At 30.9% G+C, this 7,958-nt stretch overlaps 13 non-coding genes across 13 annotated transcripts; 5 read left to right on the top strand and 8 right to left on the bottom strand.

Annotated features, from left to right (window-relative positions):
• Nucleotides 1-3,061: 3,061 nt before the first annotated feature.
• Trnav-aac lies at nucleotides 3,062-3,134 on the bottom strand. Its single transcript has one exon. It is a non-coding gene; the product is annotated as a tRNA-Val (tRNA).
• Nucleotides 3,135-3,384: 250 nt separating this feature from the next.
• Trnav-aac lies at nucleotides 3,385-3,457 on the bottom strand. The gene has a single exon. It is a non-coding gene; the product is annotated as a tRNA-Val (tRNA).
• Nucleotides 3,458-3,643: 186 nt separating this feature from the next.
• Trnav-aac lies at nucleotides 3,644-3,716 on the bottom strand. Its single transcript has one exon. It is a non-coding gene; the product is annotated as a tRNA-Val (tRNA).
• An 86-nt stretch (nucleotides 3,717-3,802) lies between these two features.
• On the bottom strand, nucleotides 3,803-3,875 carry Trnav-aac. The gene has a single exon. It is a non-coding gene; the product is annotated as a tRNA-Val (tRNA).
• An 86-nt stretch (nucleotides 3,876-3,961) lies between these two features.
• Nucleotides 3,962-4,034, bottom strand: Trnav-aac. Its single transcript has one exon. It is a non-coding gene; the product is annotated as a tRNA-Val (tRNA).
• Nucleotides 4,035-4,121: 87 nt separating this feature from the next.
• Nucleotides 4,122-4,194, bottom strand: Trnav-aac. Its single transcript has one exon. It is a non-coding gene; the product is annotated as a tRNA-Val (tRNA).
• A 65-nt stretch (nucleotides 4,195-4,259) lies between these two features.
• Trnav-aac lies at nucleotides 4,260-4,332 on the bottom strand. The gene has a single exon. It is a non-coding gene; the product is annotated as a tRNA-Val (tRNA).
• An 871-nt stretch (nucleotides 4,333-5,203) lies between these two features.
• Nucleotides 5,204-5,276, top strand: Trnav-aac. Its single transcript has one exon. It is a non-coding gene; the product is annotated as a tRNA-Val (tRNA).
• Nucleotides 5,277-5,509: 233 nt separating this feature from the next.
• Nucleotides 5,510-5,582, bottom strand: Trnav-aac. The gene has a single exon. It is a non-coding gene; the product is annotated as a tRNA-Val (tRNA).
• Nucleotides 5,583-5,678: 96 nt separating this feature from the next.
• Nucleotides 5,679-5,751, top strand: Trnav-aac. Its single transcript has one exon. It is a non-coding gene; the product is annotated as a tRNA-Val (tRNA).
• A 99-nt stretch (nucleotides 5,752-5,850) lies between these two features.
• On the top strand, nucleotides 5,851-5,923 carry Trnav-aac. The gene has a single exon. It is a non-coding gene; the product is annotated as a tRNA-Val (tRNA).
• Nucleotides 5,924-6,145: 222 nt separating this feature from the next.
• On the top strand, nucleotides 6,146-6,218 carry Trnav-aac. Its single transcript has one exon. It is a non-coding gene; the product is annotated as a tRNA-Val (tRNA).
• Nucleotides 6,219-6,337: 119 nt separating this feature from the next.
• Nucleotides 6,338-6,410, top strand: Trnav-aac. The gene has a single exon. It is a non-coding gene; the product is annotated as a tRNA-Val (tRNA).
• The last annotated feature ends 1,548 nt before the right edge of the window (nucleotides 6,411-7,958 follow it).

Here is a 7,958-nt window from a genome sequence, read left to right as displayed (position 1 = left end):
TGTATGTATGTATGTATGTATGTATGTATGTTGTATGTATGTTATGTATGTATGTATGTATGTATGTATGTATGTATGTTATGTATGTATGTATGTATGTATGTATGTATGTATGTATACACAAATACACTGATGGATGGATGGACGGACGGACGAGCTGATGGATAAATGTACGGATGGAAAAGAAGTTAATGGGATGTTCTGGATACTTATATTTCACTTAATAATCGTTTGTTTTTTCTAAAATTTTCAAAAAATTTTACACCAAAAATTAATTTTTAAAAAAATCAGAATTCTCCTGAAGATCCTTAAATAAAGCTCCAATTTGCAAAAATAGAGTAATTCTGTGATCATTTCAAATTTCGAAATTCTTAAACTAAATATAGTTTATGTCATTTAAAGGTTTATTATTCTAATTCAATTTCATGATATGACTATTTTCTCATTTATAAATTTTATTTTTTCCTTGATTTGCTACAAATTGTATTCCATCGCGTCTGAGGTCATGCTGTCTGAAAAAAAAAGAAATTTTCATACATTAGAAAAAAACGTGTCTGGAATATTTGTTGAAAAAATTTTTATTTCTTTTATATTTTCTATGCATTTTTCTTTTAGTTAGGAGACAAATATTTTACAATGTGTTTAATTTTTTTCGTTTAGATTTATTATAAAACTTCTAAAGAAATTCATTAAATTATTTACAGCAAAATGTTGTCTTTTTATTGGCCAATCAACACCGAATAGCAAAATAAAAGTTTTTAAGGATATAGTAATAGTTCATATCATTCCCACATGCCTTGTCATGCTCATCTACATATGTATATCATTACCCTTATTTAGAAATTTTCATCATGTTTGTCAGTAGTTTTAATAGTTGTAGCAGTAGTAAAAAAAAAATGTAATAAATTTATTTATGGGACAGTTTTTTTTATCGATGAAGGACATTGGTAATTTTTTTAAGTTTTTTGCTAATTTACATATAAAAATTAATTGTGTGAAATAATCAGCAAGAGGAGGAGAGTTAAAGTTTTCTTTCAATTTCAATGTTTTTCTTTAATGTCCTTTATATTTATCTTATATTGTATTTATTTGTTTTAAAGTTTTTTTTTCTCAAACCAAAATTAAGCATATTGTTATTGAAAAGTTAGTTGGTTTTTAATGAAAATTGTCTAGTTTCTATAGCAGGGTCATTAGTTTTTGTTTTTAATTTAAAACTTTTTTTCTACACAGAGAGAAAAAAAATATACACGCCTGGTATCAAATTGGCGCCAAATTTTTCAATAACATCCGTTGTCAAGTATACATATATATACAACAACAACATGTAATGATGACCACGCAACGTTGTCAACATTGCAATGCAATTCGTTGTCGCATTCTAAATTTTATGCACATTTGTTGTCTAAAAGTTAAAAAACGTGATAAGCTCACTATTGACAACAGATTTTGAGCTTACCAGGTTTGTATACTTTTTCTTCTCTGTGTATGTGAAAATAATATAGAACTAATGTTTAAAGTTTTCTTTTTCGGAAGAGAAAAAAAAAATGTAAATATCAAGAGAAGTTTTTAGAGACGTAGATTAAGTCAGTTGAAGACAGACAGAAATTTGTCTCTAGACTAGTTCGGTATGAATAAGCTCGGCTCTAATTCAGTGTTGCTCAAACACATACTACCATAGACTATCATAGTTTTATTTGTGTTGGTAAAGCAGCAGAGAACAGAATTCAATTCAAAATAAAAGTATACTAATAAAATGACTATAAACTATAAAGCATATGCTAACTGTCAAATATTTATTATGGATTTTGACAGCCAGCGTATATCAAAGTCTATATATAAAAAACTATCAACTGTTCTCTCATGTTCTCCTACATTAATTCGGCTTTCTCAAAATTTTGTTGTTGTATTTCTGTGTGTATTTTAAAAACGTCGCGTACAGACCTTACTTCGACAAGTGCTGATCAGCAACTGATTTTATTTAGTTTTTTAAGTTGAGAGCAAACCAACTGATATTGCTCATTATAAAAAGAAGAAGAATTAAACCTATAGTGTATGTGTATCAACTTAGCGTCAGCAGAATTTTCTTACCCTATCACGCGTGCTATGTAATGGCAATCTTGCGCTCCTCTGCTCTAATTTTAGTAAAGTATTTTTTCTTCAATAGGAGATAGAGTAAGAAAAGTTTAATGAGTACCAGGAGTGCAATTTTTCTAATTTTTTATTTAATTTAAATAATTTCTTAAAATATATATTAATATAATACATAATAACAAATACATTTTAAATTTATTATACATACCTTCCAGATTAGCAAAAATAATCAAGTGTTTAGAGTTAATTACTCAAAACATTTAAATCAGCAAATCCCATGTTGGTTATTGGCTAGACTGTTGTATAAACATCAACATTTAGTAGTTCTTTTTACCAAATCAATTTCTTAATAATATTTAATATTCCCTCAAGACTCCGTGTCTACATTTTAAATAGTTTGATGTGTATAAATCCTTGATTCAAATGCCAACATAATTTAACTATTAAACACAAAGCAGCAGCACTTCATACCACACAGGCAACAAATAAATCTGTATTTGCTTACTTTATTTAAATGGATAAATATACATACAACATAGTATCTTATGGATTTCTGGCACATGTTGTATTTTTCCTTGTATTATTAAACATACAACAACATTTTAGTCACACATTCATTCAACAATTTTACAACATGATGATGATGTCTTTTTGCACAAAACAAACATTGGCAGTGTTTTAGTGAATTTATAGAAAGAAATATTTTACAAAATAAAATAAAACTCTTTTGACAAGAAAATGCAAACAGAATTCTTAATGAATTTTTGCAAAGAAATCACAAAGGACACAACTATACAACTATACATACACAAGGGCAAATCTAATCTAGTGTGGCAAATATAAAATGTTTAAAATATATGAAGTGTTGGAAGAAAAATATGTGGCATCTTTTGATCAAAGTATGAAATGAATTAAATTTTAAAATATCTCAAGAATAGGAAGCAGAAATTAAGAAGAAAAATATGTTAACTGTTTCCGCCCGGGATCGAACCGGGGGCCTTCCGCGTGTTAGGCGGATGTGATAACCACTACACCACGGAAACTTATAGTCTAATATACTATCCAGAAATATTTTTAATCACAAGCTAATACATATTGAATAAATTTTGTATTATTACATATTCACATCCTTTATCAATTGTTAAGGAACTCAATAGATTTTTCAAAATATTTTTTTAATTTTCAAACATCAACAACATCTTTCGCTTATTAGACAGCTGTGATACACTAAACTTCGAAAGCCATACTTTAAGCTCAACCAATTATTGAACTAAGGATCACAAAATAGAGAACTGTTTCCGCCCGGGATTGAACCGGGGGCCTTCCGCGTGTTAGGCGGATGTGATAACCACTACACCACGGAAACCGTTACACTAACCAAAACATATTTAAATCTTGCTCAAAGGACACATTCCTGCTTGTGAAAAGAAGAGATTGTTGCAAGCAGGACAAAAAATTTTAAATGTTTCCGGCGTTTTTAAATCTTATTCGAAGGATCAATCTCCACTTCTGGAAAGAAGAGATCGTTCAAAGCAGGACAAAAAGTTTAAAATGTTTCCGCCCGGGATTGAACCGGGGGCCTTCCGCGTGTTAGGCGGATGTGATAACCACTACACCACGGAAACCGTTACACAAAACGGCTATCAATTAGAGCTCGAAGGACCACATCCTGTTTCCCAAAAAATTTAAAATTCAGAGCAAAAAATTTACATGTTTCCGCCCGGGATCGAACCGGGGGCCTTCCGCGTGTTAGGCGGATGTGATAACCACTACACCACGGAAACCGTTACGCAATACGATTAACAATTGTAGCTCGAAGGACCATATCCTGTTTCCCAAAAAATATAAAATTCAAAGCAAAAAATTAACATGTTTCCGCCCGGGATCGAACCGGGGGCCTTCCGCGTGTTAGGCGGATGTGATAACCACTACACCACGGAAACCGTTGCACAAAATGGTTATCAACATAAGCTCGAAGGACCACTTCCCTTTTCCCAATAAAATGTTGTATTCAGAGCAAAAAATTAACATGTTTCCGCCCGGGATTGAACCGGGGGCCTTCCGCGTGTTAGGCGGATGTGATAACCACTACACCACGGAAACCGTTACACAATACGATTAACAATTGTAGCTCGAAGGACCACATCCTGTTTCCCAAAAAATTAACATGTTTCCGCCCGGGATCGAACCGGGGGCCTTCCGCGTGTTAGGCGGATGTGATAACCACTACACCACGGAAACAGATAATATTTCCCTAAATGAAAGTTCTACATATGTATGTATGTACTACTTATAATGAAATATTTTAACTTAACTAAATGAGAATTGCAGTACCAAATATTTTGGAATTTAGTAAAAAGTATTTTAAAGGTACAAAAATTTCACGATAAATATATTATAAATTTAACAATAGAATTGTTACCAACATTTCACGACAATCAAATAGCTATTTTATACATTGTAACGAAGAAAAAAATCCTCTTAAATGATTTATATTGATTCAATTTACCATGGACCGTCTGCACTTTTATTATTATTTGTTCAATAGACAATGACGTTTGAACTTTTGATTTTATTTTTATGTGTTTCACAATTTAAACAAATCATGCATATAAAATATGCAAATAATATAAAATATAATGAAAAATGAAAGAAAAAAAAACAAATAACTTTGTCTCCCTTTTGTCCACATAAGCTATAACCAAGTATTCACACAATTACTCTTGCATTCATTCACTCACTCACTCGGTCACATGAATCTGATTAACTGTAACGAATTATGTTTGATTTCATTTCATACATTTTTCCATCTGTCCATCGAATACAATTGATATGACAACAATTGTCGTTGAATGAATACGATTATTGCTGCTTTAACACTGGAACTAGTTTTTTTTTTTTTTTTTTTTGTGTTTGTTATAATGATTGAATTTTTATTCTATTGTTGTCCAAGTTTTATGGATTTTTAAAATGCATGTCTATTACTTCTTTTATGAAGTATGTGTGTACAATGTACTTATTTACTTATGAATGTAATGGCCAGTTTGGCTTTAAATTTTTGGTAATGTCAATTTAAAAATAGCTTCAGTGTTATTGTGGGTTAAAAATAGATGTTTCCGTGGTGTAGTGGTTATCACATCCGCCTAACACGCGGAAGGCCCCCGGTTCGATCCCGGGCGGAAACATGAGCAATATTTTTTGGTAAGATTTTCATTAAATGGTAATATAATTAAAACTTGAAATAGAGCTTAAATATTGTACGATCATAACAGATTCCTACTCCGAAGGACATTTTATTCCAATATTTTTGCATAATACCCCCTTCTACGTTTCAGTTATATGGATTTTCGACGAGGATTTCGCATTAACCCAATAATTTATTACTATTGCCATCTTTTATTTCTAAAAAATCTTTGTGTGTTTCCGCCCGGGATCGAACCGGGGGCCTTCCGCGTGTTAGGCGGATGTGATAACCACTACACCACGGAAACCGTAAATACAGCGAATATAAATTTTAAACTTACATTTTTGAAAAATACTTCCGATGCTTATTTTAAAACGGTTTCCGATCATCATATTAAATATGTGTTTCCGTGGTGTAGTGGTTATCACATCCGCCTAACACGCGGAAGGCCCCCGGTTCGATCCCGGGCGGAAACATAAGCAATACTTTTTGTCCTCTATTGAACAGCGTTTTCCTTTCGCAAACAATTATTGGTCCTTCGGGCAAGATTTGAAGACGTTTTAATCCTTATAACGGTTTCCGTGGTGTAGTGGTTATCACATCCGCCTAACACGCGGAAGGCCCCCGGTTCAATCCCGGGCGGAAACATGATATACAAATATTTTACTTAAATTCACAACGTTTTAGAAAATTGCTCACAGTTCGTATATTGTTTGTTTTTTGGTAATATTATTTAGAAATTTAAACATGCATCTGCTAGGATTTGAACCTAGGCCCCTGATTATGATGGAAGTTAATATTAACTGTAAAATAAACTTAAAACTCAAAAATAAATCTGAAAATCTATAACAATCGTTTTAGCAGGCATGTGTTTCCGTGGTGTAGTGGTTATCACATCCGCCTAACACGCGGAAGGCCCCCGGTTCGATCCCGGGCGGAAACAGTTTATATTTTGTTCTGCAATAACAATTGTTGCTAATTACTATTGTAAAAACCAATAGTTTTTAATAGTTGTAAGACCTCTAGTAATGATTTTAACCCAGCCATTTTGTTTATCTAACGGTTTCCGTGGTGTAGTGGTTATCACATCCGCCTAACACGCGGAAGGCCCCCGGTTCGATCCCGGGCGGAAACATGTCTCTTTTTTGTCAGTAAATATCAAAACTTAAAAAAACTTTGTTAGATTTTTTATCTAAAATAAAGTTTTAAACATAAAGTTTTCTTTTTAAACCTTTTTGGACACAGATTTTCTATATAAAAATTAGTGGAAAACATATGAGGTTGTGCTAACAAGTTACATATATTTTTTTTATTTAGCTGTCGCGGTTAAAAATAGTGAAAAAGTGTTGAAACCACAAATTATGCTTAAAAACACAAAACATGTGGGCAACATAATTTCAGTTTTGTTTTAAAAATTTTCCACATAAACCAAAAAGGAGCCGACCGACAGACACATTTTTCATAAAGACAAAATGTAACACACATGAGTAGAGATTAGGTTTGGGCTCTACTAACTAGAGTTGAGTGTAGCTGAGTTGTGGCTAAATGTGGTACAAAATTAATTTATATGTGTTTAAGGGCCACATTTTCCATTTCATAATGAAAAAATATATAAAATTCTGAAAATTTTGCACTAAAGAGTTAAACATCCCTAAGGCCTAATTTAACTAATTGTTGTTAATGAAATAATGTTAGTATGAGAAAAATAAGTTTTTCATATTGTGGCAGGTTTTTGTTGCAAGTATGTACATATTTTTTTTAATACAATAAATATTTTTATTTTTATAATAACTGCAGACAACTAAAACACACAATTATGATTTAATGATTTTTATTTTATCATAAATTATTTATTTGAAATAAGTAATTTATAATTGATTTTATTATTTGTACATGATTTACATGCCCTTTTTTAATTTCCTTTAAAATTGTTTAAATAAATTTCTTTTTTTTCGAAAATAGTTTTGATTTTGTATAATAAATTATTACTAAAATATACGCCTACTAACTAAAGTCATAAACTATCAATTGATTTATGTTTTTTCTCTCTATTATTTTCTTAACCAGACATTTTTCTACTTTTCTACTTCAGTACTTGTGTGTGTCTTTGCCTCCTTCAACCCAAAACGTATTTTTTTAGTTGTGGCACGTACTTGATTAAAACAAATCAATTACATGTTACAGCAACTTTTTGATTGATTTATTTATATAAAAAGTTAATTTGTCTTAAAGTGACACCAAATGGTAAAAAATTACATCCCACAAAAATGTAATAAATTGTTGAAGGGGATTTTGTGTGGCGTAATAAAACTTAGATTTTAGTTAGAAATTGCTATTTTTTAAAATGTTTCTATTTTACTTTAACTAAACATTTCATAATTAAAAATATTTATTAAAATCAATATATCATTACTTAAAAAAAATGCCAAAAATCTCACTTTTTCTTAACCCACACAAAAATAACTAGAAAAATTCATCCAATATTTTTAATTCAAATTCTTAAATGTCATATGAAAATTCCTACAGCATAAGTAATTTTTTTTAAGAAATATGGTCTTATTTATTTTTGCCAGGAAACGGAAACAGAACAGAGTTACGTTCTGCACATAAGAAGTGCATGTTAAACCCACATAGGGAAATTAAAACAAAATAGAAACGTTGCTGCTTCATTGTTTTTTTTTTC

The sequence above is a fragment of the Lucilia sericata genome, unplaced genomic scaffold (genome assembly GCF_015586225.1).
Source record: "Lucilia sericata isolate MDLA Ls3-8-SP2 unplaced genomic scaffold, ASM1558622v1 Contig000087F_arrow, whole genome shotgun sequence".
In the NCBI taxonomy this organism is placed as follows: domain Eukaryota; kingdom Metazoa; phylum Arthropoda; class Insecta; order Diptera; family Calliphoridae; genus Lucilia; species Lucilia sericata.
This window is presented reverse-complemented; position numbering and strand designations above follow the sequence as displayed.